Genomic DNA, 9,048 nt, shown 5'->3' on the forward strand with positions numbered 1-9,048 from the left:
TTTTCACTGGCCACAGCAATTTACTTTTCAGAATTAAACAGAATTTGGGTAATAAGAATTCATTAAATTGTGTTTCGAGGATCCAGCCATTCTTTAAATCCAGCTGAGATAGAGTCAGAGGGATCTGATTCACCCTTCTGACTTAAACAACTAAAAAGCTGGACAAAATATGAATGAAAGGGCTTCCCTGGTGGCGCAGTGGTTGAGAGTCCGCCTGCCGAGGCAGGGGACACAGGTTCGTGTCCCGGTCCGGGAAGATACCACATGTCGCGGAGCGGCTGGGCCCGTGAGCCATGGCCGCTGAGCCTGCGCGTCCGGAGCCTGTGCTCCGCAACGGGAGAGGCCGCAACAGTGAGAGGCCCACGTACCGCAAAAAAAAAAAAAAAAAAAAAAAAAAATGAATGAAACAACATCTCTCAAGACACAAAACATCAGGCAATGAAGGACCGGTATCCCTGAGTGATGAGAAACAAAAAAAGTGAGCCCTACAATTGTCCCAGGTTAATGTCTAGAGAAAGTTTCCACACTGTAGCATAGGGAAAGGAGATGCAGGCAGAGACCCATGGTGTCTCTGTGTTGAGAGATGAGAATCCAGGGAAGCCATGGTAGCTAGAGTTTGCAAGGCAGAGTACCACAGAGAAGCAAGATGCACACAGAGAGAACTCTAAAGTTCTGAAGAGTGTTCCCCTGGAGTATTCAGTTGAGTACTGATCAGCAAACACAGCTAAGGAAACTATCTGAGGCTGAGAGAACCACCTGAAAAGATTAGAGGAAACAGTGTCAGAGCCACTCATAGAGACAGACATAGTTCCTGTTCCCACAATTAGAATAAAACATATAAATCAATCAATTGAAAGAGAACTAGAAATAACACAAATAATAAACTTAGTAGACAAGGACCTTAAAAAATTATCTTAACTATATTCTATATGTTCAAGAAGCTAAAGAAAAGATTGAATATATTAAGTAGAAACATGGACAATAAAAAAAACTTCCATCAAATTTTTAGAGATGAAAACTACAGTGTTTTAGATGGAAAATACCCTGTATTTTATTAGGTCACAAAACATGTCTTAACAAATTTAAGAAGACTGAAATCACATCAAATATCTTTTCTGACCACAATGGAATGAAACTAGAAATCACAGAAGAAGGAAAATTCACAAATATGTTGAAATTAAACAACACTCTCTTGAATAACAAATAAATCAAACAAGGATGGAACAAAAGCAGTTCTAAGAAGGAAGTTTATAGTGATAAATGCCCACATTAGAAAATAAGAAAAGAGCTCAACCTAACTTTACACCTCAAAGAGCTAGAAAAAGAAAAATAAACCAAACCCAAAGTTATTAGAAGAAGGGAAATAATAAATATTAGAGACATATAATCAAAAGAGAAAAATAGAAAACTACAGGCCAATACCCCTGATGAACTAAATGCAAAAATCCTCAACAAAATACTAGCAAGCTGAATCCAACAGCATATTAAGAAATCGTACATTATGACAAAGTGGGATATACCCCTGAGATTCAAGAATGGTGCAACACAGCTCAGTGCTTTGTGACCACCTAGAGGGGTGGGATAGGGAGGGTGGGAGGGAGATGCAAGACGGAGGAGATATGGGGATATATGTATATGTACAGCTGATTCACTTCGTTATAAAGCAGAAACTAACACACCATTGTAAAGCAATAATACTCCAATAAAGATGTTTAAAAAAAAAGAATGGTGCAACATATTCCAATCAGTTAACATAATATACCACATTAACAGAATACAGGACAAAAATCACATGATTATCATCATAGATACAGAAAAAGCATTTAACAAAATTCAACACACCTCTGTGATAAAAATTCTCAACAAACAAGGTATAGAAGTTACTTACCTCAATATGACAAAGACCATATATAGTAAGCCCAAAGCTAACATCATAGTAAATGGTGAAAACCTGAAAGCTTTTCTTCTAAGATCAGAAACAAGGCAAGGATGCCTACTCTTGCCACTTTTAAATGTAATACTAGAAGTCCTACTGAGAGCAATTAGGCAAGAAAAAGAAATAAAGGGCATCCAGAATGTAAAGAAAGAAGTAAATTATCTCTGTTTGTAGATGACCTAATCCTATATGCAGAAAACTCTAAAGACTCCACAAAAAAACTGTTAGGACTAATAAATGAATTCAGTAAAGTTTCAGGGTATACAATGAACAGGTAAAAATCAGTTTTGTTTCTCTACACTAACAAAGAACTATCCATATAGGGAAATTAAGAAAACAATCCCATTCACAATAGTACCAAAAAGAATAAAATAATTAGGAATAAACTTAATCAAGCAGATGAAAGACTGAAAACTACAAAACACAGAAAACTACAAAAAACAGAAGAAAGAAATTAAAGAACACATAAATAAATGGAAAGACATCCCACATTAATGGATTGGAAGGCTTAATATTGTTAAAATGTCCATACTACCCAAAGCAATCTACAGATTCAATGTTATCCCCATCAAAATCCCAATGGTATTTTATACAGAATTAGAAAAAAAAATCCTATAAGTGATATTAAGCCAGAAAGACCCCAAAGAATAAAAGCAATCTTGAGGAAGAACAACAAAGCTGGAGGCATCACACCTCCCAATTTCAAAATATAATGTGAACCTATAGTAATTAAAACAGTATGGAACTGGCATAAAGATAGACATATAGGCAAATGGAACAGAATAGAGAACCCAAAAGTAAACCCAAGTATAAGTGATTAACTGATCTTTGACAAGGGAGCCAAGAGTACACAATGGAGAAAGAACTGTCTCTTCAACAAATGGTGCTTAGAAAGCTGGATATCCACAAGCAAAATTATGAAATGGATACAAAAATCAATTCAAAAAAGATTGAAGACTTAAACATAAGACCTGAATTGTAAAACTCCTAGAAGGAACATGGGGGAAAAGACTCTTGACATTGGTTTGGCCATGATTTCTTGAAGATAACACCAAAAGCACAGGCAGCAAAGCAAAAATAAACAAGCAACACTACATCAAACCAAAAACCTTCTGCATAGCAAAGGAGACAATCAACAGAATGAAAAGACAACCTATGGAATGGGGGAAAATATTTTCAGACCACATATCTGGTAAGGGGCTAATATCCAAAATATATAAGGAACTCCTACAACTCAATAGCAAAATGACAAATGACTCAAATAATTGGCAAAGGAGTTGAATAGATATTTCTCCAAAGAAGACATAAAAATGAGCAAAATGAAAAAGTGCTCAATATCACTAATTATGAGGGACATGCATATCAAAACCACAGTGGCTATCCTGCCACACCAGTTAGGATGGCTATTATCCCCTTGACCCTCACAAAGAAGATAACAAATATTGGTGAGGATATAGAGAAATTGGAACCCTTGGACATTGCTGGTAGCCACTACGGAAAACAGAGTCCTCAAAAAACTAAACAGAACTACCATATGATACAGCAATTTCACTTCTGGGTATATATCCAAAAGAACTGAAATGAGGATCTCCAAGAGATACCTTAATTCCCATGTTCACTAAAGCATTATTCTCAATATTCAAACTATGGAAACAATCTGAATATTCATCAATAGATGAATGGATAAAAAATAAAATGTGATATACACATACAATGAAATATCACTGAGCCTTAAAATGAAGGAAATTCTGCCATATGAGACAACATGGATGAACTAGAAGTACATTATGCTTTGATTAAGCCAGTCATAGAAGGACAAATAATGCATGATTCTACGTATATGAGGTATCTAAAATAGCCAGACTCATAGACGCAGAGAATAGATCATTGGTTGCCAGAAGCTAGGGGCAGGAGAAAATAGAATTTGTTGTTCAATGTATACAAAGTTTCGGTTATGTAAGATGAACAAGTTCTAGAGATTTGCTGTGTAACATAGTGCCTATTACATTAACAATACTGTACTGCACTCTTAAAATTTTAGTTAAGAGGGTAGATCTCATGTTAACTAAAGGCAAGAGGGAGACATATGCACATTTTTGGAGGTGATGGGTATGTTTATTTCCTAGATTATGATGATGATTTCACAGGTGTATGCATATGCCCAAATGCATCAACTCGTACACTTTAAATATGTGCAGTTTTTGTATATCAATCATACCTCAATAAATCTGTTTTTTTTAAACTTTAAACATAAAGATGTGAATAAGTTAAAAGAATGGAAAATATATTCCATTCAAACACTAATCAAAAAAATGTTGGAATGATGATACTAATATCAGACAAAGAAGATTACAGAACAAAGAATATTACTCAAGATAAAGAAGATCCTTTCATAATGATAAAGTATTTAATTCATCAAGAGTACATAATAAACCTAAATGTTTATGTACCTAATAACAGAGCATCAGAAGACATGAACCAAACACTGATAAAATGGCAACAAAAAATACACAAATGTCTGTAATTTCAAAACTACTCTCTCATTAATTCATAAAATTAGTAACATAAAATCAGTAAAGATATAGGAAATTTGAACACTATCAACCAACTTCACCTAATTTACCGAACAGGGTAATCCACCCCAAAATAGAATTCACATTTTTTTTTCTAATGAACTTGAAAATATACCATATTCTGGGCCACAAAAAATCTTAATATATTTTTAAAAAATTAAGTCATACAAAGGATGTTCTTTGAAGAAAAATGAAGTAAAATAAAAAACAGAAAGCTATCTGGAAAATATCCAAATATTTGGAAACTAAGAATACACTTCTAAATAATCTGTGGGTCAAAAAGAAATCAAAAACGAAATTAGAAAGAATTTTCTGCTGAATGAAAATGAAAAGACAAGATATAAAAATTTGTGGGATGCCACTAAAGCAGTTCTAAGAGGGGAAATATACAGCACTACAAGTATATATGAGAAAATAACAAAGGTTGCAAAACAATAATCCTAGCTTCCACTTAAGAAACTAGAAAAAGAAGTGAAAATTCAACCCAAAGTAAGCAGACCTTGGGAAATAGTAAAGATCAGAGTAGAGATCAATGAAATGGAAAACAGAAAGCAATGCAAAACTCAATCAATCCAAAATTTGGTTCTTTGAAGAGATCAATTAAATTAATAAACATCTTACCATGGTGATTAGGGAGAAAAAAAATGAAGATACAATTTACCAATATCAGAAATGAGAGCAGTGAAATCACTAAGGATTGCACAGATAACAACGAATGTTACAGTGTTATGCCGATAATTTTGGCAACATAAATTTTAAAAATCCTTGAAAGACAAACTGTCAACGCTCACTCAAAAAGTAATCAATTGAGGACTTCAGCAAAAATGGCAGGGTAAGGATATCCAAAAATTTATCCCCCCATAAAAACAAAAAGAAAACTGACAAACTATAAAAATCTACATTTCTGAAAACTGTGAAGACTACTGAAAGTCTTTCAGCAACCTGGGAGGCTTTTTCATGAAAGTTGAAGGACTATCAATAAGAACGGTCAGTTTTGTTTGTTTTAACTTACCCGTATCCCATCCCCTGCTCCCAGAACTATGGTAGCCTTGGGAAAAACAAAAACAAAAACAACAAGTTTACATTCCAAGTACTAGAGGGAGAAAAACTGGGCTGGAGCACTTTCAAACCCTCATTCCCCAAAACAGCCATTATTATTTTACCTCTCTCTCTCTCTTTTTTTTTTTTTTTTGGTTTGTTTGTTTTTTGCGGTACGCGGGCCTCTCACTGTCTTGGCCTCTCCCGTTGCGGAGCATAGGCTCCAGATGCGCAGGCTCAGTGGCCATGGCTCACAGGCCCAGCCTCTCAGCGGCATGTGGGATCCTCCTGGACCGGGGCACGAACCCGTGTCCCCTGCATCGGCAGGCGGACTCTCAACCACTGTGCCACCAGGGAAGCCCTACCTCTCTCTTTAAGACACAAGAAACTTGGAAGAAGCCACTGAAAGGCTTTTTTTATTTTGTCTAATTCAGAACTCTTGCCTAGTACTCAAGCCACTCTTGGGGAAAGAGTCATTTGTCAAAAACTATCCAGGCAAATGTCTAGTTGCTTCTGACTGAAAGTCCATGACCATGACAAGAAAAACCATGCCCAAGTCAGCTTTATCTCAGCAATGCAAGGTATATTTAATATTCAAAAATCAATCACCATAATTCACCAACAGATTAAAATGGAAAACCACACCATCATTTCAATAGATGCAGGAAGTGTTTGGTAAAACCTAACATTCTTGATAAAAAACAAAACAAAACAAAGCAAAACCAAAAACTCTCAGCGATTAGTGAAATGCCTAGTACTATGGCTGGGGCAGGGAAAATACAAAATGAGCCTAGAGTCTTTTTGTGTCTGGATTTTTGCTGCTATCATACAATCCCCACCCATTCTACTTCCTTCTTCCTAAAACACAATCTGCTAGTCTTTACTACACTCATAAAGCTTAAGTGGTTCCCCACTGCTTACAATATAAAGTCCAACTTGTATGCATAGCCTTCCAGATTCATTTTCTCTAGTTTTTGAAATACATCCTATCTTAGCCACTTGGTAGTCATTCAGAATTCCATATATATGCCTTTTACTTTCCTGCCTGCATACCTTTGTGCAAACTATTTCCTGGGCTTACAGTTTCCCCCTCTGTATTCATTCTGGCAAAATCCAGCTTTCCCTGATCTACTCCTGACCCAACTTCAGTCTATTCTTTACAGGCATACAGGGTAATTTTTGTTTTACATACAAATCTGATCATGGTATACCCTGCTAAAACCTTTTGTAGCATATAGAAATTGCATAGGCCATAAATTCCAATGTGCCATTTCTTATTTTTCTGTAATATCTCTATATAATATACAGCTTTAATGTAACTTTTACTTAAATCTCTCCCTCAAGCCCCATTCTCATGAGAGCAGGAAACAAAAGTTATCTTTCAGGTTCACTTAATTGTTTTAGTGTTTCCTTAGTCATTTCAAATGTAAATTCTGTCATTTCTATCCCTCTTCCCCACCTCTGACTTAGGATGGCATCTAAGGTAGGGAGGCTACTGGCATCTACCTCGGTGGAGGCATCTGTTCTGAGGCCATTTTCTCTTCTCTGACATCCACTTAATGCATAGGTATCTCTTCCTCTGCATTTTGGTCTTCAGTATATATCCCCATTGGTGTCTGCTGAAACATCTTTTGTCCATTGGCCTCCATTTGCATGATACATGTTAACTGAAGCACTATTTCAGGCTCTGTATCAGCTAACTTCAGCTCCGTGCCAGCTATCAGGATGACAGGGTATGACTGCTGTTTGATGCTTCTCTTTGTGACCTGTAGTAGACCAGGGCTGTCATCAGGCATATTTTCCTGTCACCTATCTAACTGCCTCTACTGTACTGCTCTTATGCCGCTGTAAATCTATCACCTTCCCTGGGTGATAGCCTGTTAAAATTTTCCTACCAAACTCTTCATCTAAAACCTTGGTTCAGAGGATCTTTCTGTTAATCTTATCATTCCTTGGGGCTTTATCTGGAGGACAAGACACAGGTTCTTTCTATGCTCAGGTCATCCCCAAACATAAAGGAATGTCTCAATTAGAGTCTCATGACTGAGACTACTTTCCTTTATTAGGATTTGCTGGGTAATGTCTGTATCCCCACAAGACTCTTAGTTCACTGACAGCAAAGACTGTGTGTCTGTTTTCCTCATGTTGGTGTCTGTCACATAATCACTAAATATTTATTGAATGGAAAAATGAGTGACTCAGCATACTTGTCCCTGTCCTTGTCAAAAACAAGTTTTTTCTGTTTAGTATTAAATATTTTGCTTTTGATGGCAGTAATTTCTTGCTTTAATCTTATACAAAGCATGGCATATGGGCTGCAAGAGGTGAGAAACACCAACTTGGGAGAAAAGGAAGACAGGACATGAAACAGTGCAATCAAAGCAGAATTAACCATTGTCAGCACTTACAGCAGGGACAGAACTTATTTTTCTAGTGTGAGAAACACATGAAGAAGTAAAACCATTGAGAAAGAATACATTTCACAAATATCACTCTATGCTCCAATAATATTCCCTGCAAGGCTCTTTTTATTATTTGTAGGTCTTTTTGACTACAGTAGATGCACACTAGATTTTTGTTAGATGATAAATTATAGTACTGGGGTGGTATTTGAAACTGTCTTTGTAAACTAACTCAAAGCTATAGTGCCAAAAAACTCTGTCCCCTAGTACCAGTTTGTGAGAAATTTTGCTGTTTGAAGTTTTATCTGAGAATGGAACATTCTACTCTTGCCTTAAAAATGTGAGCCAGGGGGGTTCATTTGATCCAGAGAAGCAGGGTGGATTTACAACCCAGGTGCAGAACTTCAGATAAGGAATTTGGGATTGTAGCATTACACATTTATCTTAACTTTGCAGTGTCCAAGGAAACTTGAGTCTGCCTGTCACCCCAGAACTCTAAACAGTGTTTCTAATGGGGCCTGGTGAGGCCACAAGACCCTTCCTTTGAGTGACTGCTGCTTTCTTAACAATAACTTCCCCAGCCCTGCTTCTTTCCATCCACCTCATGAACAAAGATCTGTGATACTCAGTACAAAGCAGATTCTGCTTCCTCTACCCCTTTCCTAGAATCTCAGCACAAATTCGTATCTCATCAGAATTTCCTTCTAGAGTTTACGCTTATTGAGCCACTCCAAGATTTGCCTTTCTGCAGCATGTTAAATTTAACTTTGATGAGCTTATTGATAAAAAGCGCTTAGTTGTCATTGTGCTTGCAAAGTAGACATTCAATAGCTTGGGGTAGAGAGACATGAATTCATATTGCTATTATAAGCAGCAAGTAAAGTAATGCTTATGTATGAGCACTGTAGTCCTACATGCTAAATCTCATAAACCCAAAGAATCTACCGCCATTCAACCTATGAGAGATGAAAAACGAACAACGTCGAGGTGATGACCCAACAACTTGAGACTCACGTTAAGTAAAGACTTCCGGTCTCGCGCAACTCACAAAGACCTCTTTGCCGCTCGCCCTGGGCGAGCCGGAGGCGCGCGCATGCGC

This window comes from Orcinus orca, chromosome 4, assembly GCF_937001465.1.
Source record: "Orcinus orca chromosome 4, mOrcOrc1.1, whole genome shotgun sequence".
Lineage (NCBI taxonomy): Eukaryota > Metazoa > Chordata > Mammalia > Artiodactyla > Delphinidae > Orcinus > Orcinus orca.